Below are 26,613 nucleotides of genomic sequence, written 5' to 3'. Positions count from 1 at the left end.
TTAGGGGCCACAATTCTTTGAAGGGGTGTAGTAAATGTTACAAGGAAGGCATGAGTGTGTCGAATGTAACTGTGTTTAGAACCTCTGCTGCAAAACTTCGAACAGGGGCCAAATCACCGCAGTCGAAATCGAGTACTTCGTCTTCGTAATGTAGTTTACGCGGATCACCGCAGTCGTTATCGAATTGTTTCTACTCGAAGTTGAACACGATAGGTAGCATGCTATCGAAAACGAAGTATGTAGTGATTTTTGAGCAGAAAAAAAGGTAAACAAAAAGAAAAAAGTTGGTGAAAATGTAATTATTATTCCATTTTGGCAAAATACATTTAAGAAAATATAATATTACTTGCATTTAGGGAATCGGACCAAAGAAAGCAATGCTCAGTAGCCGCTTCAAAAAACTTATTTTTTCAAGAACATATTTAAAAGCTTCTTTTGACATATGAAAACGTCTTTTAAATCTATGGATGTTAAAAACACAATTTACTCTTACCCTACTTCAGGCAATGCTAAAGGACTGCTTTTGTCACGAATATTTTTCCTTATTAATGCCACTTTGTACTCATCGTCTGAATCCGAAAACGGGGGAAAAAAACACTTGGATTCATAATATATTTTTACACATATATTGTAACACACAAAAACAATATAAATATCTCAGAAATAACATAATTTGATAACAAAACATTATTTTGAAATTCTACTCTCTTTCAATTTCTTATTACCATATGTTTACAGTAATGTAAAAAAAGTAGTAGACAAAATAAATTACGATCGAATGCGGTGATCCAAAAATTTAATGCGATCGAAATGTTTCTCTATACGAAACAGAACTCGATGACAAATGCGGTGATTTGGCCCCAGACGAGGATTTCAAAACAAGATTGGATACAGATTTCCACTCCGAAAAGTATGGCAGTGAAGGTTTGTCTCTAGAAAGTCTAGGAATTAAAATGATTACACAGTTCCCCCTTGATGTCATGCATCTCGTGGATCTTGGGGTAACTAAAAAGATAATTTTTAAATTATTTAAAGGTGAATTGCAATATCGTTTATATTCATCTGATAGGCTTTCCATTTCTTCTCTGTTATTATCTTTTGCCGCACATATTCCACGAGAGTTTGCAAGAAAGCCGAGATCTATAGAAGAATTTTCTAGGTGGAAGACTGTAGAATTTCGACAGTTTTGTCTCTACACTGGATTATTAGTATTTAAAGAATTTTTAAATGCTGACCAGCATATTCACTTTCTACGTTTAGCATGCGCATATAGAATTCTCCTTGGTCCTAAAATTTGCAAAAATAAAATTTTATTAGCACAAAAGTTATTAAAGAAATTTGTGGAAGATTTTCCGAAATTTTAGTAGTGTGATTTATAACATACACTACCTTTTACACTTAGCAGAAACTGCGATTGAATTCGGTTCTCTTAGCAATATAACGGCTTACCCTTTTGAAAATATGATGAAATCCCTAAAAAATCTATTAAAAAGCCACAATACATTGAAGAACAATTATGTAACACATTTGCACACATTTCGTTACATAGAAAGGAGACATTTAAAGGCTACAAAAAGAATGCAAAGGGTAAAAAATTTTTTTTATTCTACAGAAAGAGGGCATTTTAGTCAAAATTTTAACGACAGCTTTTGTTTAATAGATGGACACTGTCCTGCCCAGATATTAAGTTTCAATGGTGAAGGAGAAATTAAAGCAAAGAGATTTTTAAGTTCAAACCCGTTTTTTCTACAACCAATATCATCTAAAGACTTGGGAATATGTGTCATCAATATTAAAAAATTTGAAGAAATTGTTATTAGCCATGAGAAAATAATAGGGAAATTCTTCGTTTTGCCATTTAAAAATGAACTTGTTTTAATACCTATTATTCATTTAGTAGAATAGAAAACTTTTAAGATTTCATATATTATATACTACATATTTATTTTACTCAATTATGTATATATCAATAGAAAATATGGCACCTACAAAACGCAAGGCTTCAAATGGCGAAGTTGTCCCATATGATCAAAAAAATCGAAAAGTTAAATAAAATATACGATATATCAACAGATGTATTTAAAACTAATTCTGCTGAAATTACTATACTCAAAACTGAATTGCGAAAGCTGCAGGATATGATTATGTGATATATACTTATATTTAAAATAGCAAAGCTCTAATATTTTTTAGATCTCATTGGTAAGCAAAACAGAATTCTGGCACAGATTCAGGAAAACTCATTAGAAAATATCAAAACAAGCTCAATTGAAATTCAAGCCTTGAAGAAGGAAGTCGAAAAACTACAAGGTAATCCATACATCTATACAAATAAATTTTTACTCATGAATATATCTTACAGATAATTCTTTTAACCATAATAAACAGCTTGTTGAGCTGTTATCCGAAATAAAAACCGTCGTGAAATCCAATTTATCCCCAGGCATACAGAAGTTAAAATACGAGGATATTTTTCCAATATCTTTACAGGATGAACTCGAGTCAATTGAAGACGAAATTGATGAGAATACCAAAGGAAAGGAAATTGATGAGAATAGGAGCTCTAAATTTTACCTTAATTTTTGAATTTATTTGTATAAAAATTTACCCCACAGATTGCAACAATTAAACATATTTTGGGAAGAGAACAATTACAAAAATCGATCAAATATTTGATTGATATACAACTTTTATTAGACTATAACGTTTTTGGACTGCTGGGGAAGTTCCTTCTCTGACTTGATTCTGACAAATTTATTATTTTTTTATTCAGAAGCTGTAGGTACTGAGTACGGGAATAAAATGGACTTCAATAAATACTTCAGCAAATGTATACGATTGGTAAAAAATCTGCATTATAAAAACGAGTCCCTAAAGAAAAAGGGTGCAACTAGCAACATTATAGATAGTGATTAGACGTAAACATACTTGTCTACTTTTTCCATTTCAATCTACAATTTGAATAGCATTTTAAGTTTATTTTTATTTTCTATAAATACTTGAATTAGTTCCTTGTAAAGACTGAATATTGTTTAAGTTTTTGTTTGTTTACAAAACCACTGATTTAATGCAAACTTTTAAACAAGTTTAAAAATAAAACAAGTATATACGGCCGCAAGTTCGGCCAGGCCGAATCTTATGTACCCACCACCATGGATTGTGTAGAAACTTCTACGAAAGACTGTCATCCACAATCGAATTACTTGGGTTGTGGTATCTTAAAACTTCTTATTCCTGCATGGTTGTTGGATACCATATACTAACATCACGTACCAAATTTCAACCGAATGGGAAGAATTTTGCTCTTCCAAGGGGCTCTGGAGGTCAAATCTGGTGATCGGTTTATATGGGGGCTATATATAATTATGAACCGATGTGGGCCAATTTTTGCATGGTTGTTAGAGACCATATACTAACATCACGTACCAAATTTCAGCCGGATCGGATGAAATTTGTTTCTCTTAGAGGCCTCGCAAGCCAAATCGGGGGATCGGTTTATATGGGGGCTATATATAATTATGGACCGATGTGGACCAATTTTTGCATGGTTGTTCGAGACTATATACTAACACCATGTACCAAATTTCAGCCGGATCGGATGAAATTTGCTTCTCTTAGAGGCCTCGCAAGCCAAATCGGGGGATATGTTTATATGGGGGCTATATATAATTATGGACCGATGTGGACCAATTTTTGCATGGTTGTTAGAGACCATATACTGACACCATGTACCAAATTTCCGCCGGATCGGATGAGATTTGCTTCTCTTAGGGGCCTCGCAAGCCAAATCGGGGGATCGGTTTATATGGGGGCTATATATAATTATGGACCGATGTAGACCAATTTTTGCATGGTTGTTAGAGACCATATACTTACACCATGTACCGAATTTCAGCCGGATCGGATGAAATTTGCTTCTCTTAGGGGCCTCGCAAGCCAAATCGGGGGATCGGTTTATATGGGGGCTATATATAATTATGGACCGATGTGGACCAATTTTTGCATGGTTGTTAGAGACCATATACTAACACCATATACCAAATTTCAGCCGGATCGGATGAAATTTGCTTCTCTTAGAGGCCTCGCAAGCCAAATTTTGGGGTCCGTTTATATGGGGGCTATACGTAAAAGTGGACCGATATGGCCCATTTGCAATACCATCCGACCTACATCAATAACAACTACTTGTGCCAAGTTTCAAGTCGATAGCTTGTTTCGTTCGGAAGTTAGCGTGATTTCAACAGACGGACGGACGGACGGACGGACGGACATGCTCAGATCGACTCAGAATTTCACCACGACCCAGAATATATATACTTTATGGGGTCTTAGAGCAATATTTCGATGTGTTACAAACGGAATGACAAAGTTAATATACCCCCCATCCTATGGTGGTGGGTATAATAAATACAAAAAAATTAAAAAAAAGTATTTCATCATTTTGATTTAGCAAGGCAAAATGCGCTTCGGGGGACCACTGTTTTCATAGCCTATTTTCACTAGTTTCATTAGCGCTTTCATTCACTGCCTTTTTTATACCTATCGGTCGGCATTCATGTAAGCGCAAAATAGGATTCATAAAAGAAGCGCATTTTCGCGAGACATTTCTTGTTAATGTCACCAATGAATTCCTCACTACTGTAAGTGCTATTAAGTTCTAAGTTCCTTTACAAACCTGATGAAAATTCCTCAAGTTGTTTGCTGGGATTGTCTATGTGGAAAAGTGGACTCGCCAAAGTGTAATCCACTACGTTAGGCACATCTGGCATTATTTTGAGGACCGAACTGTGACCGTAACGATAGCTCACTCAACCGCACAGCCGTTGTTGCAGCTGACTGTTTGGCCAAAATGTCTAAAGGCAATAGATGCAGTATGACATTAAGGGAGTTTGTTCCTGTCTTGCTGAATGCACCTGAGATACACAAGCACGCCATACGCTGAACTTTGTCTAAACTTGTCGGCTGGTGAAGTGCCGGCCAACAGATTACAACACCATATGGCATTATAGGTCTAACCACTGCCGTGTATAGCCAATGTACAATTTTTGGTTTTAGTCCCCACTTTTTCCCTATTGCCTTTTTGCACGAGTACAAAGCTCGCCCTCTCTTCAATATTAAGCCTAAAATTCAGCTTCCTGTCCAAAATAACGCCAAGGTACTTTGCACACTCAACAAAGGGAATTTCAATACCCCCTAAGGAAATGGGTCTAACCGTGGGAGTTTTGCGATCTTTGCAGTACATGACTAGTTCTGTCTTTGCAGGATTTACCCCAAGACCATTATCTTTCGCCCATTTCTCTGTCATCCGGAGGGCTCTCTGTACACGCTCACAAAAAATCGCTTCTGTAACATATACTCCCAAACATATTTTGCTTCAAGCATATATATTTTTGGGTATTGCCCAAACATTTATATGTTTGATCTCTTCCAATATATAATATGTTTGAAAGCATATTGGTCTAAACAATATATGTTTGGGTAGTCTAAGCTCCAAACATTTTGTATTTTTGCATCCAAATTCAATAATGTTGTCTTCCAAAAAACAATATGTTATTATGTGAACATATAATATGTTTGGAAGCATTTTGCACCCAAAAATATTATATGCTTAAAAAAAATTCTCCCAAACAATATTGTGCTCAAAATTTTATTTATTTATTTATTTATATATTTACAATCATAATGAATTATGAAAATAAACAGGTAACATAGGTTTTCGACCTGAATGCTCAAAATTTTGTTTCTGCCCAATTGTATATTCCCCCACATCTTTCTCACTTCCACGAGATTTTTTAGTTCTTAGCACCTTTTTCTGTAATACAAACATTGTAGAAGAAATTAATCAATTGTATGATTTTTATACCCTCCATCATAGGATGGGGGTATATTAACTTTGTCATTCCGTTTGTAACACATCGAAATATTGCTCTAAGACCCCATAAAGTATATATATTCTGGGTCGTGGTGAAATTCTGAGTCGATCTAAGCATGTCCGTCCGTCCGTCCGTCTGTTGAAATCACGCTAACTTCCGAACGAAACAAGCTATCGACTTGAAACTTGGCACAAATAGTTGTTATCGATGTAGGTCGGATGGTATTGAAAATGGGCCATATCGGTCTACTTTTACGTATAGCCCCCATATAAAGGGACCCTCAGATTTGGCTTGTGGAGCCTCTAACAGAAGCATATTTCATCCGATCCGGCTGAAATTTGGTACATGGTGTTGGTATATGGTCTCTAACAACCATGCAAAAATTGGTCCACATCGGTCCATAATTATATATAGCCCCCATATAAACCGATCTCCAGATTTGGCTTGCGGAGCCTAAAAGAGAAGCAAATTTCATCCGATCGGGCTGAAATTTGGTTCGTGGTGTTGGTATATGGTCTCTAACAACCATGCAAAAATTGGTTCACATCGGTCCATAATTATATATAGCCCCCATATAAACCGATCCCCAGATTTGGCTTGCGGAGCCTCAAAGAGAAGAAAATTTCATCCGATCCAGCTGAAATTTGGTACATGATGTTGGTATATGGTCTCTAACAACCATGCAAAAATTGGTCCACATCGGTCCATAATTATATATAGCCCCCATATAAACCGATCCCCAGATTTGGATTGCGGAGCCTAAAAGAGAAGCAAATTTCATCCGATCGGGCTGAAATTTGGTACGTGGTATTGGTATATGGTCTCTAACAACCGTGCAAAAATTAGTCCATATCGGTCCTTAATTATATATAGCCCCCATATAAACCGATCCCCAGATTTGGCTTGTGGAGCCTCAAAGAGAAGCAAATTTCATCCGATCCGGGTGAAATTTGGTACATGATGTTGGTATATGGTCTCTAACCACCATGCAAAAATTGGTCCACATCGGTCCATAATTATATATAGCCCCCATATAAACCGATCCCCCGATTTGGCTTGCGGAGCCTCAAAGAGGAGCAAATTGCATCCGATCCGCCTGAAATTTGGTACATGGTATTGGTATATGGTCTCTAACAACCGTGCAAAAATTGATCCACATCGGCCCATAATTATATATAGCGCCCATATAAACCGATCCCCAGATTTGGGTTGCGGAGCCTCAAATAGAAGCAAATTTCATCCGATCCGCCTGAAATTTGATACATGTTATTGGTATATGGTCTCTAACAACCATGCAAAAATTGGTCCACATCGGTTCATAATTATATATAGCCCCATATAAACCGATCCCCAGATTTGGCTTGCGAAGTCTCCAAGAGATGCAAATTTCATCCAATCCGGTTGTAATTTGGAACATGGTGTTAGTATATGATCTTTAACAACCGTGCCAGAATTAGTCCATATCGGTCCATAATTATATATAGCCCCCATATAAAACATTCTCGAGATATGACCTCCGGAGCCTCTTGGAGAAGCAAAATTCATCCGATCCGGTTCAAATTAGGAACGTGGTGTTAGTATATGGTCGCTAACAACCATACCAAACTTGGTCCAATCACACAAAAATTGGTCCATATCGGTTTATAATCATGGTTGCCACTAGAGCCAAAAATAATCTACCAACATTTTATTTCTATAGAAAATTTTGTCAAAATTTTAGTTCTAGAGAAAATTTTGTTAAAATTTTATTCGGTTCATAATAAAATTTTCATCATTGTCAAAATTTTATTTCTATAGAAAATTTTGTTCAAATTTTTTTCGGTTCATAATCATGGTTGCCACTCGAGCCAAAAATAATCTACCAAGATTTTATTTCTATAGAAAATTTTGTCAAAAGTTTATTTCTATAGACAATTTTGTTAAATTTTATTTCTGTAGAAATTTTTGTAAAAATGTTCTTTCCATAGAAAATTTTGTCAAAATTTTTATTTCTATAGAAAATTTTGTGAAAATTTTATTTCTATAGAAAGTTTTGTTAAAATTTTATTTCTGTAGAAAATTTTGTCAAAATTTTATGTCTACTTTGTCAAACTGAATTATATACGTATTGGATCGATCTTTTTTGATTTAATATATACCACGTATGGACTTACATACAATTTAGAAGATGGTGTTAGGAGGTTTTAAGATACCTTGCCATCGGCAAGCGTTACCGCAACTTAAGTAATTCGATTGTGGATGGCAGTGTTTAGATGAAGTTTCTACGCAATCCATGATGGAGGGTACATAAGCTTCGGCCTGGCCGAACTTACGGCCGTATATACTTGTTTTATTTTAATTTTACCTTTTGCCGGACGGGGATTCAAACAGCGGACCACACAGTTTGTAAGGATCAAAGAAGTAGCTGATCAATTGACTAAGGAAAAATAAAATGTTAATTTTGTAATAACAAGCAACAACCACCAACTTAATTCAATATCGCTCCCTGTTAAATAGCGCTCCAAGCTACTAACCACATATATGTTTATAGGCTATTTCTAAATTAATATATGTTTGCATCCAAGCATATTATATTTACAAACATTTTATGTCCCAAACATAATATGTTCTAACATATTAACATATATGTCCCAAACATGTTATGCTAGTTTATGAACATTATATGCTTGCACTCAAAAATATTGTGTTTAAAAATTTGTGTTCCAAACATATAATGTTTATAGCCAAACATATGAAAAACAGTCTTTTTCATCCGTGTATAATATCTCTAACTGTTGATGGGAATTTTCCCCTGACTGCTAGCGCCACATCATCTGTGTATGCCACCACTTGTGTCCTTTCTTTTTCTAGGGAAACCAGAAGGTCGTTTATAGCAACATTCCAAAGAAGACGTGATAGAACTCCTCCTTGAGGAGTGCCTCTGTTCACATACCTTTTTATGTTTGCTTGTCCTAGTGTGGCTGAAATCCGTCTCTTCCTTAGAAGTTCGTCTAAAAGCCTAAGTATACCTGGATCAACATTCAGAGTTGTCAGTCCATTTAATATAGAGCTCGGATGGACGTTATTGAACGCCCCTTCGATGTCTAGAAACGCCACGAGTGTGTATTCTTTGACAGATAGTGAGCTTTCAATAAAGCTGACTTGTTCATGTAATGCGGTCTCAGTAGACCTGCCCTTCGAGTATGCATGTTGTCGTTTCGAGAGCAAACTTGAATCGATGCTAGTTCTAAGATAAATATCTATCATCCTCTCCAGAGTCTTAAGTAGGAATGATGATAAGCTGATTGGTCGGAAATCCTTCGCATTCGAGTAAGAGGATTTTCCCGCTTTAGGTATGAAAACGACTTTTGATTCCCTCCACTTCCGTGGAATATATGCTAAGTTGATACATCCTATATATATCGCCGACAACCAGGGGATAATTCTGTCAGCCACCGCTTGTAACTCCGCCGGAGTAATTCCATCAGGTCCGGGGGATTTGAATGTTCCAAAGCTATTTAACGCCCATTTTATTCTAGATTCTGATACAATTTCCTCGATAGGAAACGACCGCTAAGCCACTGTGGCACCGCCAGTGCATGGTTTAACCGTCTGATTTCCGGGAAAATGTTTGTCCAATAGTACCTCCAGCGCCTCCTCACTGGACGTTGTCCAATTGCCCTCCGATGTTTTACTGAAACCTGGAGCGGAGCTCGTGGATGCTAGCACCTTCCGTAGTCTGGAAGCCTCGGACGTATTCTCAATGCATTCCAAGAGTTATGCTGAGCCTTTCTCAGTTCTTGCTTGTATCCTCTCAAATTCTTCTTGTAAGCGTCCCAATCCACAGGAGCTCTGGTGGACTTTGCTTTGTTAAAGAGCTTCCTGCACGATTTCCTCATATTACCTAACTCCGTAGACCACCATGGTGTTCGATTTTTCCCCCTTGGCTTCCCTTTAGGGCATGCTGCTTTCAGTGAAATGTTGAAGGCCTTAGTAATCCTCTCCACTGCGTGTTCGATAACTTGCACAGTGCTCATATTTGTCTCTGGTATTTCCGGTATCATCATATTGAACGATTCCCTATACATATTCCAGTCAGCTTTCCTAACATTTGGCGGAAATATGGTCTTGGTGGTATGAACGTCAAATTTGAAACTGATGTAGCGATGATCTAAGAAGCTGTGTTCACTTAAAACCTGCCACTCAGATATCATTTCATTCAGTTCTTGCGAGGCCAAGGTGATGTCCAAAACCTCTTGTCTGTTTTTAGTGACAAAGGTTGGGGCATCTCCTTGTTGCAAACTACCAGATTAGTACGCAAAATAAACTCTATTAGCGACTCTCCCCTTGCATATAATATGATGCGCATTCGTATCCCATAATGAGTTTGATCTTTGTTTTCAGTGACTCCTCAACTAAGGTCTTAACGGCACATGGAGGCATCTCGCTGTCATGTCCCATATAGACTGAAGATACCCAATATTTGCATTTGGCCATTTCTAAACTGGCAACGACAATGTCTGCATTGCACATTGAAGGAAGCAAAAACAAGTTAAGCTCGATTTTAGCAATTATACAGGCTCGAATTACATCATTACCAGTATACTGCAATAGTTTCAACCCCGGAGTACTTAATTCACATCTTTTGTTTCTATAAACACATGGTTCTTGAATAAGAACTATGTCTATGTCCCCTTTCATCAGGGGAACTTTTAAGGCAGCACATGCAGCCTTACAATGATGAAGATTTATCTGGAGGATCCGTAGGACCATCGAGATTTTCAACAACCGTCACATCAGCCGCTTCATTCTACTAGCTTAAATCGTCCTTGATACCAACCAACCTCTTGGTGTCGAGGATCTGGGCCGGGAAACTTTTCCAGCACCTGTGAGTAGACGACAGACAGAGCATTCTCAATTTCCCCCCAGTTTTGCTTTGGAACCATACCGTCCAATGCTCCTTTATTAATGATAGCCATCACAAGGATGTCTTTAGCAACTGAGGCAAACGATCTATGATCCCTTTTGGAGGATGGCAGCTCATCCGGCGATCGTTCCCTTTTTCCAGTCTCAAGAATTCCTTGAGCCCATTTTAAGGAATCGCTTTGTTTAGCCGACAGCGTGCTTGGGTCGACTGATCCTAACTTCTTTAGGATAAACAAAGCATTTCTGCGTTCCTTGAATCTCTTTCGTGAGGGATTACCTCCTTTTGATATCGTTACCATAGAAAAAGTTAGACTTGTTAGAGTGTCGCCACCGGTCGACCCGTCCACAGGTCGGCTAATTGGGCCTAACTCTAGGTCATTGCCCAGATTTATAACTCCAATCGATACCCGCCCACTGGGCCCTGAAGTTAGCAACCCAGTGGATGACTTTGAATTTCGCTGCATGGTGGCTTAATATCCCTTAGTAGGTACCTATTACGATGAGTTTATCCGCTATTAAAAAAACACGTCCGTTCCGTTCGACATTTGAATAGACATTCAAATTGTTGCATGTGCAATATGAATGAAACGGAAAATATATATCATTTTCTATGCCGATGTCTTGCATTAAGAGAATTCAGACAAATGATTTTTTGTCAAACTATCACATTTCAAGAACACTTTCATATTAACATTCTAAATGGATTAGTCGTAAACTGGAAGAAACTAGCAATTTTCATTAAAATTTGTATAGACTACAGAGCACAATTATTAGCTGACTTTAACCTCTGAACAAAAAGCAAAATCCAAGCATTCCATAATTAACATAATTTAAAGACTGACGACCTAAGGTCAATGTCACATTAATTTGTTATTCTTATATTTAAACATTAAATACATATTATTGTACAAAATATTTTGTTATAAATAGATTTTATGAAATGTTGAATATAAATAAAGAATACAATTACTACTACTTACTACTACTACACCCTCAAAAAAATTTTTAATTGAAATGTATTCAATCACAGAAATGATAGTATCAATTAAAAAATTAATTGAAGGTCAATTAAAAAATTAATTGATACTATTAATTTTTGTTTCAATTAAAAAATTTGTTGATTCAATAAAATTTTTAATTGACTATTTTTTAAAACTCAATTAAAATTTTAATTGGAAAATTTTTCGTGAAATATTTGTCTGTGTATTATTAAATTAAATTTTTACAATGAAACTTCGAAATGTGTGTTATTAAAGATTTATTTTTGTGTTATTAGCTTTTGGATAAAATATTAATTTTTTAATTGCAAAAATAACAATTTTGTAACAAAAAAATGCTTGCGTGAACTATTGTTTAATAGCATTTAACACCATTTTAAACGCATTTGAAATTTATCGCATTTTGAAATACAAATAAATATGAATATATATTAACGAATAATTTTGTACCTAATTTCATTTTTACCTTTAGGGCCGAAACTAAGTTGGCATTATCGCTCTAAAATGGCCATGTTTTCACATTTTCTTTTCTTTAATAATTCATTTTAAAGAAAATATATATTTTTTTTTAAATTTTTGCTTTGGATCGAGTTTTGCCGCTAAAAATATTTTCATTTTAGCGGCAAAACTCTTAATGCCCGCTTTTATTTTTGAAAGTGTACGTCAACTCATCTTGTACTACTTACTAAGGTTAGGTTAGGTGGCAGCCCGATGTATCAGGCTCACTTAGACTATTCAGTCCATTGTGATACTAACTAATTGTTTATTCTTCATGATTTTTTTTATTTGTTTTGACAAAATAAAATAAATCTCCAATAGAATAAAATTAAAATCTGCTGCTCTTTTCATTCTTTCTATATTGCAGCCAATCCAAAGTTGGTAATTCATATGTCAGGTATTGAATGGCACGCGCAAGAACATTTCGCTTGCGTATGCTATTCAAGCTACCAGCCAAATAATATGAAACTCAACACCAGTCATTGGCTTCATATGGAAAAAGAATTTAACTGCAGCATAAGCAATTCCGGCAAATAATTCGACTATGTTATTTTTCTTTTACTTTTTGTTGTTATTACTACTTACTTGTATTTAGTATATAAGGCTGAATAAATTTAATAAAGATGATCACTACGATTAAACCTCTTGGTGTTTCAATTGGCGTGATTATATTCTTTCTTGGTGTACCACCGAGTAAAGAATTTTAAACTCCCCTTAAAAGAAAGTTCTGGTGCACTACCAGGACTGCCATTAAATCATTTATTCTGGTGTACCACCAGAATATCCGCTGAGCAAACGCGCTCAAGCACTAACATTTTGGCGACCGTGACAGGACCCTTTGTGCCTGCAACCACTCAGCAGGACCCTTTGTGCCTGCAACCACTAATCAGGACCCTTTGTGCCTGCAACCACTCATCAGGACCCTCCGTGCCTGCAACCACTCATCAGGACCCTTTGTGCCTGCAACCACTAATCAGGACCCTTTGTGCCTGCAACCGTTCATCAGGACCCTTTGTGCCTGCAACCACTCATCAGGACCCTCTGTGCCTGCAACCACCGATCAGGACCCTTTGTGCCTGCAACCACCGATCAGGACCCTTTGTGCCTGCAACCACTGATCAGGACCCTTTGTGCCTGCAACCACCGATCAGGACCCTTTGTGCCTGCAACCACTCATCAGGACCCTTTGTGCCTGCTACCACTCATCAGGACCCTTTGTGCCTACAATACCCATTGTGTCTATAATTAATCAACAGGACCTTTGCTCCTATAATCTATACCAGTCAACTTTTGTTACTGTTACTAATCAACGATGGAAACTCAGATTGAGCTCCTGCGACAGCTGAAGGACATCGGCGAAGGCATCGCCAACTTCATCAGAAATATTAAGAAAGATCCAAAAATCCGAAAAACCACCGCATATTACCAAGACCGACTGGCTAGGCTCAATGCCGCCTGGAAAGAATTCGAAGAGGCGGACAACCAGCTACGATGTTCAGAGGGTATCGATCCGTCCAGCGAATACTTCGTTTCCGGTTATTATGACAAAATCAAAAGCATGGCCTTGGAATGTATAAAACTATTGGAACATGAGCTCATCGAGAAAGTCCCAGACGCAAAGAACCCTCCAAACGTGCAATCCTTACATACTGAGAATGAACAGGCGGGTGCCACTAGCGGTCACGACGGTCTTATTAGCCGTTCATTAGCCCTGAGTCGGCAACTAGAAGGTTTGCAATTTAGTGGCCAGGAGAGAACCTACTATGAGGTGAAAATGGCCACAATAAACCGTCTATGGCAACAGATAGAGTGCCTCAACGACGATGTTCTAGACAAGTACTCAGACCCAGAGCTACTCGGGTACGATACTGCAAAATACATCTGGCTCGAGAAAGAGGCCCAGGCAGCAGTTATCCAACTCTCTAGTGCCAGCAAGGATTCAACCTTCTCCAGCCCGGAAGTTGTGGCCCGACCAACTGCTTTACCACTGCCTGCAGTCACTATCTTCAAATTCGATGGTGACTATATGAAATGGATATCATTTTCGGATCTCTTCACAAAAATGATCCATGAGCAGAAAATTCCAAATGCTCACAAGATGTGGTACTTGAAAAACCACGTAATGGGCGAAGCAGCAAGCCTTATTGCGCACCTTGCCATAACAGAAGACAATTATCCCACGGCATGGCAATTGTTGGAACATCGTTATAATAACAAGAGGGTTATTGCAGCTACGGCAATCCAAAGGATGCTCGATCAACCCTCAGGTGCTGGATCTTTAAGTGCCCTCAAGCGATTACACGAAGGAACTGCAAACCATAAGCGACTTCCTATCGTTCTTGGAGAACTATTTTCATACTTTGGAAGCAATGGGTGTAAAGGAAAAAACCTCTATCAATAGCTCCAAAAATTGCGCCCTGACTTCCCAGCCCAGTCCTGAAAGCCGACATTGCATCATTTGTAAGAAGGACTTTCATCAATTATACCGATGCCAGGAATTCGCTCTACTCAGCACAAAACACCGCCTCAATCTTGTACTGGGACAGAAGTTATGTGTGAATTGCTTTAGCAGCGGACATTCCACGAAACAATGCTCGAATTTAGGCCGCTGCCAAAAATGTGAGAGAAAGCACCATACGCTCGTCCACCTTGAACAATCTCACACGCAACCCTCCAAATCCTCAGGTAGATCAATCAAGGAAGATCAAATGGAACACCCCAAAACACTAGAATCAGCAACAACTTCCAACCAATCCACTGCGGCTTCGCTTATCTCTACCCCATCCGTCATAGCTGAAAGCTTGGCCTTAAACTCTGAATCTCGAAGGCCCTATATTCTACTAGGAACCGCATTGGTCAAGATTAAGGCGAATGGTCTGGAAACCGAATGCAAAGCAATACTCGACTCGGGATCTCAAGTCAACCTAATTACGGAAAGATTAGTAGCACGACTCGGTCTACCAAGTAGACCTACGACTATGTCAATTAGTGGTATAGGAAGAAATCGGACCAAGGTTCAACACAGAGTGAACATTTCGCTCCAGTCAAGATATAACAATTTCTCATCACGCTTGGAGGCATTCGTACTTCCCCAAATAATTACTCCACAACCTGCTCAATTTATCCACATTGATAAATGGCTAATTCCCAATAATATAACGCTGGCATACCCTACCTTCAACCGTCCAGGCAAAATCGACATCCTATTAGGCGCAGAATATTATCATCAGCTACTCGCTATCGGACAAATCCAACTAGGAGACAACCTTCCAATCTTGCAAAACACAACACTTGGGTGGATAGCATCAGGGAAGGTATCTGATCAACATTTGCAAACATCAATATGTGGAGTACTAACTGATGAAGATAGCATGAACCAGACAATCGAACGATTCTGGAAACTGGAAGAAGTCGATAATACACAGAAGCAATTATCGATACATGACGCACAGTGCGAAGCTCACTTTAATCAGCATACTGGACGTGACAAAGAAGGAAGATTCATCGTAAGGCTTCCATTTTATGCCGAACCAAGCTCTTTAGGAGAGTCACACAGTCTCGCTTTTAACCGTGGAACGGCGACTATCCAAAGACATTACCTTAAAACAACAATATATACAGTTTATGAAGGAATACGAAGCACTAGGCCATATGACTAAAGTCAACATAGACAATGTGACAGGAGCAAAATATTTTATTCCTCACCACTGTGTCCTACGACCTGAAAGCAGCACCACTAAACTCCGAGTAGTATTCGATGCTTCAACAAAAACATCCTCTGGAAAGTCACTGAACGATGTCTTATATACTGGCCCAACACTACAGAATGATCTGTTTGCTATTCTGCTACGCTTCAGATTGCCACGTTTCGTGTTTACCACAGACATAGAAAAAATGTTTCGCCAAATACTGATACATCCTAAAGACAGACCATATCAGATTATCCTGTGGCGGAACAATATCACCGAACCTATCAACTACTTCACATTAAATACCGTTACATACGGAACCCGACCAGCCCCCTATCTGGCAATTAGATGCTTGAAAGAAATAAGCAGGGAAAATAAGATGCATTTTCCTTTAGCAGCTAGTTTTTTGGAAAAGAACTTCTATGTGGATGATGGCCTGGGCGGAGCAGACAACTTGAATACAGCTTTGGAAATCCAGCGCCAACTGCAACAAGTCATGGCGCAATACGGATTTAATTTACGAAAGTGGAGTGCCAATCATATCCACCTGCTTCATAACATTCCGGAGTGCGACCAAGAAGATAGCCTGGACTTCAGCACAGATGACACCAATTATACCAAAACTTTGGGATTGGCCTGGTTACCCAAAGCTGACCAACTTAAAGTAAAGGTCAACCTAGCGCCAATCAGGTCAGTGACCAAAAGGACGGTCACTTCAGATCTTGCACGTATTTTCGACCCCCTAGGTTTGCTATCTACTGTAGTCGTCAGGGCGAAAATCTTTGTCCAAGAACTATGGAATCTAAATCTTTCATGGGATGAAGCCGTACCTTCAGAATTCGACTATCGATGGCGAAACTTTAGAGAGAGCCTCAAGTCACTTGAAACCTTTCCCTTCACCGACATGTCCATAAGGGACATATTTCTCAAAACACTCAGCTCCACATCTTCAGCGACGCACACAGAAAAAAAAGTGTCTCGTAAAATTAAGAAGATTTTTACAATAATTTATTACAAGAATTTTCCAGAATTTTAGTTCATTTTTCGTATCTTGAACGAAAATTAACTACTCGAAAGGAAATTTTACAAATTCTAAGTAGCAATCGTTTAGTTCATGGCCTATAAAATACGATGGAAATTTCCTTAAAAAATTTCATAACTGGTAGTTAAAAATTCGTTTGTCATGCTATAAAACTACTTGTGAAATGTAAAGTATTTTCTAAATAATAAGTGCAATTTACAATAAGATTTTTTTGTATGAGAAAATATTTTTTTACGAAAAATGAACTTGAAAGTGGATAGAAATTTCTTACTGACTATTCCTATAGTTAATAATTGTTGGTAAAAAATTACACAATGAAATATTTTTAGTTCACATGTAATTAAATTTATAGACATTTTCGTCAAAAATGGTAGATAACATTTCATGAAAATTTTGCAAATTTTAAGTTAAACGTTTCATCGCTCATAAACTGGTGTGCCTTTACGAATATTATTCTTAGAGTAAATTGTCAGCAGATGCGATGAACTAATGCATAGTACAGAGATCTTTATCGGAATGGTGGAATGTGATTAATGTAAAGATGATGTTACTTGAGTTTTGTTGTGTATACATGAGCGTGGGGTTGTTTTTATTTTTGTTCATTTAGTGGCTTGTGTGTGTGTGTGTTTGTTATTCGTTGATGGTTTTTGGCTGGATGAGGTGTTGTTTTCAATAAAGGCACATGTGTTTTTGTTGTTGTAGGAATGTTTTGGCTTTGCTTGGTTTTGTTTGGCATGCTTCAGTTGTATAGTTGGCGTTGGCGTGGGCTGTTGCATCTTTTAAGTAGGTATGCAACAAGGGAATATAAAGGCATGGAATATTTTGGATTTTTGAGTCATATATTGGTGTTTGTTTATTAAACCTTTTAAATGAAAGTTATTAATATTTTATCGGTAGTTTAGAAAAAAGTTATTAAGAATATTTAGTAAAATATGTTGAAATTGAAAGCGTATTGAAATTTTCATTATTTAATGTAAAAAATTAATATTCAATTCCAGATGAATTTGGAAAATTTTTGTAATATCTCAGCGTATAGTTTATTCATAAATTGGTAAGTATTTTTTTAATATGGCTTTCTTTTGAAAAGAATATTGAAACCAGTTTAATGTTTTTCTTTGTTGTAAAAGCGATATTTAATTTCAGAGCAACTCCAGACGGATTCAAACAAATTTAAAAAGGTAGAGAATTGGTAAGCTTTCTTTTAAAAATTGGCTTTCTTTCAACTAGAATATTTACGTTTTTATGACCTTTTTATCATCAAAATTACAGGTTTTTAATACCTTATTTTAGCATTTCTTTAATTAATTTTTTTGGAAACTAATGTAATATTTTTAATGTAAAAATAAATATTTAATTTCAGAATAACCCCTTAAAATTTGGACAAATTTTTAGTACTCCTTTGCCTGTAATTTAATAGTGAATTGGTAAGTTTTCTTTAACTTTCTTTTAACCCTGGATAGCCATCCTTATTTTTTGTACATTAACGTCATCCTTCGTCATTTTGATTACGGCTGATTTCAAGACGATATAATTTTCATCGTGAGCGAAAAAGTGAACCAAACTTGCATTTATTTTCTTATTCAATTTGGTTTTAAGTAGTATAAAACAAAAATTCATAAAACGGTCGAATTAGTATAACTTAAATTTACCATTTCCCAATAGACTAAAATGCATTTTAAATCGAAAATAAAATTACGTGTCGTCATTTTGATGACTGTCTAGGAATATCAAGAATATTTGGTTTTTTATGCATATTATTATTTTTTTCATTAGGTTTTTTGAAAAGTTATTTAATAATTTTATTTAATATTTAATTTCAGAGTAACCCAAATAAATTTGGACAACTTTTTATATGTCCCCTCAGCGTACAATTTAATAGAGAATTGGTAAGTTTTATATTAAAACTTTGGCTTTCTTTCAACTAGAATATTTATTTTATTATATCCTTCACATCGATAACAACACAGTTTTATGAGTTTATATAGAATACTTCATTATTTTTCTAATTGTTTCAGGTACACATTTTATGAGATACGTTTTCCAAAGAAAAGTTGAATTCTTTACACCATTTGATAAAATACCCAAATATGGTAAGTTACAAGCTAAAATGAAGAATTAAAAATTATATTTCATTACATGGTGTTAATTTTTAACAATTTTCATTATTGTTTCCATTTTTTCCAGCAAGATATGTGAAAAAATTATCTACGATGAATAAAAAAAGGATAAGTAAAATTGTCCAAACAGCGGGTTCAAATGAACTACTCTCTTTTCCATGTGGTCATAATTTTTATTCACAAAAATCATTGTATTAAGAACTTTCATCATAAGTTTTTATAATAAAGTACTTTTGCTTAAAGAAAGTTTAATTTTATTGTATGAAAATTTTCATAATAGTAAAACGGTTTGTTGTTTCTTTAATTATTTAATTTCTCTATACTGTGGAATGATTGATTTAAAAATAGTCTAGTCGTCGACATTTTAAAGAGGCTGTTAACCAATTTTTATTATCGGGTTTCCCACAAAATAAGCAAGTAAACCAAAATAATACTGACTTTTTAACTTGGTAGGTGTATATAAATCTTATGGTGTTGTAAAAATGAACTAAACTACAATGTTATAGATGAACTAAAATTTAAGAAAATTATAAACTAGACAAGTTGAAAAAAATCTTAAGGGCTAAATCATGGTCAATATTACTACAGTTTAGTTCATTTTGCAATGCAAAAGGGTTCACTGTTTTTTCAGTGCATCAGAAAAGGCATACGGGGCAGCAGTATACATTAGAACAATCTTACCGAATAAGATTATACTTGTAAACCTCCTTTGTGCGAAATCCCGAGTAGCACCCCTTAAACAACAAACGCTTCCAAGGCTAGAATTATGCGCTACACTGCTGGGAGCCAACTTGGCAGTTAAAGTTAAGAACTGGACTGATTCCACAATAGTGTTAAATTGGATCAACTCAAGATCATCCTCCTTTCACACCTTTGTCGCTAATCGTATTGCTTCAATTCAAGACAACACGACTCCTGAACAATGGAGACACGTTAGTTCCAAAGATAACCCAGCAGACATCATATCTAGAGGATCAGACCCACATCAGTTGAAACAAACAACCCAATGGATGCTTGGACCATTCTTTCTTCACGGAGACGAGAAACATTGGCCTCCTGCGTTTCTTCCTTCTCCTGATTCGATTAGCACTGAACGAAAGCAGAACCTCCACAACCTAATGTTGGCCGCTGATGCAGAAAACTTCTTGTACAAAATAAATCACAGGAATTCCTTGAAGACACTCCAACGAATTGTTGCTTATGTTCTGAGATTTATTAAAAATTCCAAAACCCGTAAAGAAAATCGACAAAACAGGCCAACCCTCACTCCCCTTGAACTTCACGATTCTCTTATTGTCATAGTTCGTATCGCACAGCATTCTAACTTCAAAGAAGACATTTTACAACTGGAGAAGCATAGAGAACTTAAAGGCTCAAGTCAAATCAAAGGTTTGTCGCCGTTTTTGGACGAACATACAGTTTTAAGAGTTGGAGGTAGACTAGAAGAATCGACTTTGAGTTTTAATGCCAAACATCCCATGCTTTTGCCATTCAATGACCCAATAAGTCGACTAATCTTCGAATCGTTACATAAGGAAAATAAGCATTGCGGACCTACCGCACTCCTTGCTACGGTGAGACAACGCTTCTGGCCCATCAAAGGAAAGCATTTGGCTCGTGAAACTGTTCACAGATGTATTCAATGTGCAAGATCAAAGCCAAAGCTTCTGAAACAAATTATGGGAAATTTGCCAGAAACAAGAGTAACGCCTGCAAGGCCCTTCATAAACGCAGGGGTAGATTATTGCGGACCAATCTGGGTACATTTCAAAACAAGAGGAAAACGACCTCAGAAGGCATATCTTGCGATATTTTGCTGCTTTTCAACAAAGGCCGTTCATCTAGAACTTGTAACGGACCTTACAACCGATGCCTTCATTGGGGCGTTGAAAAGATTCATTGGCCGAAGGGGCCATTGCCAAAACCTATATTGTGATAACGCTACCAACTTCGTGGGAGCAAAAAATCAACTCGCAGAGCTGTCAACCTCGTTATTCTCAACAACAGCTCAAGAAAAAATACAACGAGAATGCGCAACTAGAAGCATTACTTTCCACTTTATACCTCCGCGATCTCCTCATTTCGGTGGACTTTGGGAAGCAGCTGTAAAATCCGCTAAAGGTCTTCTGATAAAGGAAATATCGAGTGCATCCTTGACTTATGAAGAAATGGAGACCATTGTCATAGAGGTTGAAGCGATACTAAACTCTAGGCCAATAGCACCACTACCAAATGATCCTAATGACGCCGTTGCACTGACTCCGGGCCATTTTTTGATTGGAGAACCTCTAACTGCTCAAGTAGACGTCACAGCCCAAGCAACATCATCAACTTTGGCAAAACGATGGGAGTTAGTATCCCGAATAAAACACCAATTCTGGAAAAGATGGTCCCAGGAATATCTCAATGAACTCCAGCAGCGTAATAAATGGCAAACTGCATCTCAAAATCTGCAATTGGGCACTATAGTCGCAATTAAAGATAACTTGCCTGTCATGAACTGGCGACTTGGTAAAGTCATTGAAACTTATCCAGGGTCAGATGGTTTCGTCAGGGCAGCTGCAGTAAAAACCTCAAGCAGTATCATTAAGCGAGCCATTCACCTACTCGCTCCTCTCCCTCTAGAACAAACTAACGACGAAAAAGGAGATAATTCATTTCCGCTTAGCCGCAGCGCCGCATCTAGCGACAAAGACAATGGTTCACCACCTCCAAAACATGCTAACCTTCCCACAACCAACATGCTAGTTATTCTAGCATTATTCCTCCCACTAGTGATGTGCCAACAAGTTACCTATACTCCGATTAAAGGCAACCCCGGTATAAATTTTGAGTGTATTGGTAACATTAAGCCAATTCTATCAGAATGGAAGCTTCTGATATATTTCGAACTGGCACCTCTTCATAAGGAACTGCAGCTCTTCATCAACGGAACCAATGCCTTAGCGAAAACATGCAACCACTCACACTTCCGCGATCAATGTAGTGACCTAATAACCCATTTCTACAATATCCAGAAAGATTTGCCAGCCACTCCAGAAAATCTCGTTCTACGGAAGAAACGAGGGGCAATAGATATAGTCGGCAACGTAGCAAATTCATTATTTGGTGTTCTGGACTCAAATTATGCTGAGAAAATGTCAGGAACAATCAATAGTATTAAAACCAACGAAGCTCGACTACAAGACCTACTGCGGAACCAAACATCATTTCTGGAATCTACCCTTAATCTCATGAAGCAATCTGAAGCTCGGACACAGGAGAGTTTTGAAAAAATAAATTTTAAAATAAGTAGACTCATGAATCTGACAAACAACGAAAATATCTACCGCTCTCAACTCATCTTATCGCTCAGTATCCAGTTAATTCTAATTGCAAATAACTTGCAAAAAATGCATGTTTCCATGACGGATTTGGTGGCTGACACTCATCATGGTCGAATCAGCCCTCTTCTACTAACTCCACAACAATTTGCTGTCGAGGTAGCTAATATAAAGGCTAACCTACCGCAAGATTTAACACTACCAGTAGTAGATATAATACAATTATATGGCATCGCAACAGCTCATGCCTCAATATCGAACGACCATATTATCTGCACCTTGTTCATTCCATTGTCAAACCAGGATGAATATGACCTATTTTACCTTACACCAGTTCCACAAGTGGTAAATAATACTCTAGTAGCCCTCATGCCGACATCAGAAATGATAGCCTTTAATGCTCATCGTGATCAATATTTTACAATGGATAACATCAAACTACTTGACTGCAACTCACTGGATCACAACACCTTTTTATGCCCAAATGTCCAAGCAGTTTACCATAAAGGTGCACAGATTTGTAGCTGCAAAGTCCATCTATTCAACAACGAATCTGACCCTAGCTGCAATATCGAAGCATTATCTAACCACAATGTGTGGTATCAACTCTTTAAGAAAAATCAATGGCTGTTTGCCACTGATGCACAGCTGAAATTAAGTACAGTCTGTAATGGTAAAAGCAACTATCAGCCTTTACAGGGTACTGGAATATTAACACTGCCAGCAGGTTGCACAATAAAAAATGAGATGATTACTATCAACCAAACCTCTGCAACGAATACACAAGCGAATACTTCAAGCACACGCCACACAATTCGAGTAGTAACTTCAGTGTCCATTTCTTAAACGAGTGAAATAGAAACCTTGCACATTGTGAACCAAAACAAATAGAACCCAGTAAAGCAAACACCCAACAATGTTTTGAAGTATTCGAATGTAATCGGAATTCCAAATGCATTCGTTTTATAATTTCCATTTCTGTGTAGATGAAGTTATTTCGTTTTCTCAACTATAATAGTATGCTACACACACATACACACCATTCCTATTTTGTTTATTGTTGGCACATACAATAAAAAGCACAGACCCGCTCACAGCCTGCATTCATTGACTTCTGCCAATCAACTGATCGACGATTGTGTTTGGCTTTTGTTTGATAGTTACTTCGTGTCTCATACGAAGTTTCGTCGTTGCTAATGCAAAGTATTCTATCTTCACTAAAAATGTTTTGATTTACTCGTATCGTGACGATTACTTCAAAACCAAAATATTGAAAAGAACTGTAAAACGATTCCTTTTGAATGTTATGGCTCTGCAATGCTTGACACTGTAATCGCTTTACAGTGGTTTTGTTTTATTCATTAATCGAAGTATTCGAAGTATTCGTGGAGTGTATTGCCTTCACTAGAACATCGATTACTTCGAATAGGCTTGTGCAGGCCTTTGCTATCAACAGCCACCAAACTATCACATCGACCCTACACCAGTCCAGTTCATACAATGAGATGTCATTCTTCAATACACTACCTAGGTTAGGTTAGGTTAAAGTGGCAGCCCGATTAAGATTCAGGCTCACTTAGACTATTCAGTCCATTGTGATACCACATTAACTAAAAGTACCTATTACATATGGGCACTTCTAGTTTTAACCGCTGAACCTTCTTGATTATTTTTCTTTGTTGAACCAACCAGATTGTTCCAAAAACAGTAGCAGACTGCTTAAGTTAACGTTTTCCAGATCCGCCAGTAATCTGAAGCTATATGCTCCTAAAAGTTGCTTGCGCTTTACACAAAATGCAGGACACTCACACAAGAGGTGTTTAATTGATTCTTTTTCCTCTGCATCATGACAGCTCATACAATAGTCATTATACTTCGCGCCAATAGTTTTTGCAAAATCGCCTATCAGGCAGCGACCCGTTATAGCAGATATCAGGAGTGATATCTGACGTCTCGAGAACATTAGCATATCTAGTGTGCGGTTTAAGTTGAAATGGGGCCATATTTGCTTGGTGTCGTTACAACCCTTACAATTCTCCCATCGAACATTTGCCATCATAACAGCCTTCTCACGCAGCATGAGCTTGCAGGTAGCTAGGGGCATACCAACAAATTCTAGTTCCCCTGGAATATGTAAGGTAGTCCCTAGCCTTGCCAACTCATCCGCTTCGCAGTTCCCCGGTATGTTCCTATGGCCAGGCACCCATATTAGGTGAATATTGTACTGCTCAGCCATCTCATTGAGAGATTTGCGGCAGTCGATGGCCGTTTTCGAGTTGAGGAACACAGAGTCCAAGGATTTTATTGCAGGTTGACTGTCTGAGTATATATTAATGCCCACATTTTTTGGAACATTACTTCTCAGCCAATTCGCCACCTCTCTTATTGCTAATATTTCAGCCTGAAAAACACTACAGTGATTAGGTAATCTTTTCGCTATTCGAAGTTCCAGATCATTAGAATATACTCCGAACCCCACTTGTCCATCCAATTTGGAGCCATCAGTGTAGAAATCTATATATTCTTTATTCCCCGGGGTCTGTGTGCACCACGCCTCACTGTTGGGGATTAGAGTCTCAAACTTTTTGTCGAAAAGTGGACTCGCCAAAGTGTAATCCACTACGTTAGGCACATCTGGCATTGTTTTGAGGACAGAACTGTGACCGTAACCTTTTTCCGACCACAGCGATAGTTCGCGCAACCGCACAGCCGTTGTTGCAGCTGACTGTTTGGCCAAAATGTCTAAAGGCAATAGATGCAGCACGACATTAAGGGAATTTGTTCCTGTCTTGCTGAATGCGCCTGAAATACACAAACACGCCATACGCTGAACTTTATCTAAACAAGTCGGTTTCTGAAGTGCCGGCCACCAGACTACAACACCATATAGCATTATAGGTCTAACCACTGCCGTGTATAGCCAATGCACAATTTTTGGTTTCAGTCCCCACTTTTTTCCTATTGCCTTTTTGCACGAGTACAAAGCTACAGTTGCCTTTCTCGCCCTTTCTTCAATATTAAGCTTAAAGTTCAGCTTCCTGTCCAAAATAACGCCAAGGTATTTTGCACATTCACCAAAGGGAATTTCAATACCCCCTAAGGAAATAGGCCTAACCGTGGGAGTTTTGCGATCGTTGCAGTACATGACTAATTCTGTCTTTGCAGGATTTACCCCAAGACCATTGTCTTTCGCCCATTTCTCAGTCATCCGGAGGGCCCTCTGAATAATATCTCTGATTGTGGATGGGAATTTTCCCCTGACTGCCAGAGCCACATCATCTGCGTATGCCACCACTTTTATCCTTTCTTTTTCTAGAGTAACCAGAAGGCTATTTATAGCAACATTCCAAAGAAGAGGTGATAGGACTCCTCCTTGGGGAGTGCCTCTGTTCACATACCTTTGTATGTTTGCTTGTCCTAGTGTGGCTGAAATACGTCTCTTCATTAGCAGTTCGTCTAACAGCCTGAGTATACATGGATCAACATTCAGAGTTGTCAGTCCATTTAATATCGAGCTCGGATGGACATTATTGAACGCCCCTTCGATGTCTAGAAACGCCACGATTGTGTATTCTTTGACAGATAGTGAGCTTTCAATAAAGCTGACTAGTTCATGTAGTGCGGTCTCAGTAGACCTGCCCTTCGAGTATGCATGCTGTCGTTTCGAGAACAAACTTGAATCGATGTTAGTTCTAAGATAAATATCTATCATCCTCTCCAGAGTCTTAAGTAGGAATGAGGATAAGCTGATTGGTCGGAAATCCTTCGCCCTCGAGTGAGAGGCTTTTCCCGCTTTAGGTATGAAAACGACTTTTGTTTCCCTCCACTTTCCTGGGATATATGATAAGTTGATACATCCTTTATATATCACCGACAACCAGGGGATAATTTTGTCAGTTACAGCTTGTAACTCCGCCGGAGTAATTCCATCAGGTCCAGGGGATTTGAATGGTCCAAAGCTATTTAGCGCCCATCTTATTCTAGTTTCCGATACAATTTCCTCGACAGGAAACGACCGCTGAGCAACTGTGGCACCGCCAGTACATGGTTCAACCGTCTGATTTCCAGGAAAATGTGTGTCCAATAGTACCTCCAGCGTCTCCTTACTGGACGTTGTCCAATTGCCCTCCGATGTTTTAATGAAACCTGGAGCGGAGTTGGTGGATGC

General features: G+C 37.8%; 1 protein-coding gene and 1 long non-coding RNA gene across 4 annotated transcripts in view; one reads left to right on the top strand and one right to left on the bottom strand.

The window, feature by feature from the left end:
• Hasp (Hig-anchoring scaffold protein) overlaps positions 1–26,613 on the bottom strand; it is a 563,757-nt gene that overhangs the window by 286,291 nt on the left and 250,853 nt on the right. The window lies entirely within an intron of this gene.
• On the top strand, positions 17,400–18,429 carry LOC142225769 (uncharacterized). Its single transcript, XR_012719409.1, has 4 exons — positions 17,400–17,792; positions 18,004–18,056; positions 18,107–18,194; positions 18,366–18,429. It is a non-coding gene; the product is annotated as an uncharacterized LOC142225769 (long non-coding RNA).

This window comes from Haematobia irritans, chromosome 2, assembly GCF_050003625.1.
Source record: "Haematobia irritans isolate KBUSLIRL chromosome 2, ASM5000362v1, whole genome shotgun sequence".
NCBI lineage: Eukaryota > Metazoa > Arthropoda > Insecta > Diptera > Muscidae > Haematobia > Haematobia irritans.
The sequence above is the reverse complement of the archived record's forward strand: the minus strand, read 5'-3'. Positions and strand labels throughout refer to the sequence as shown.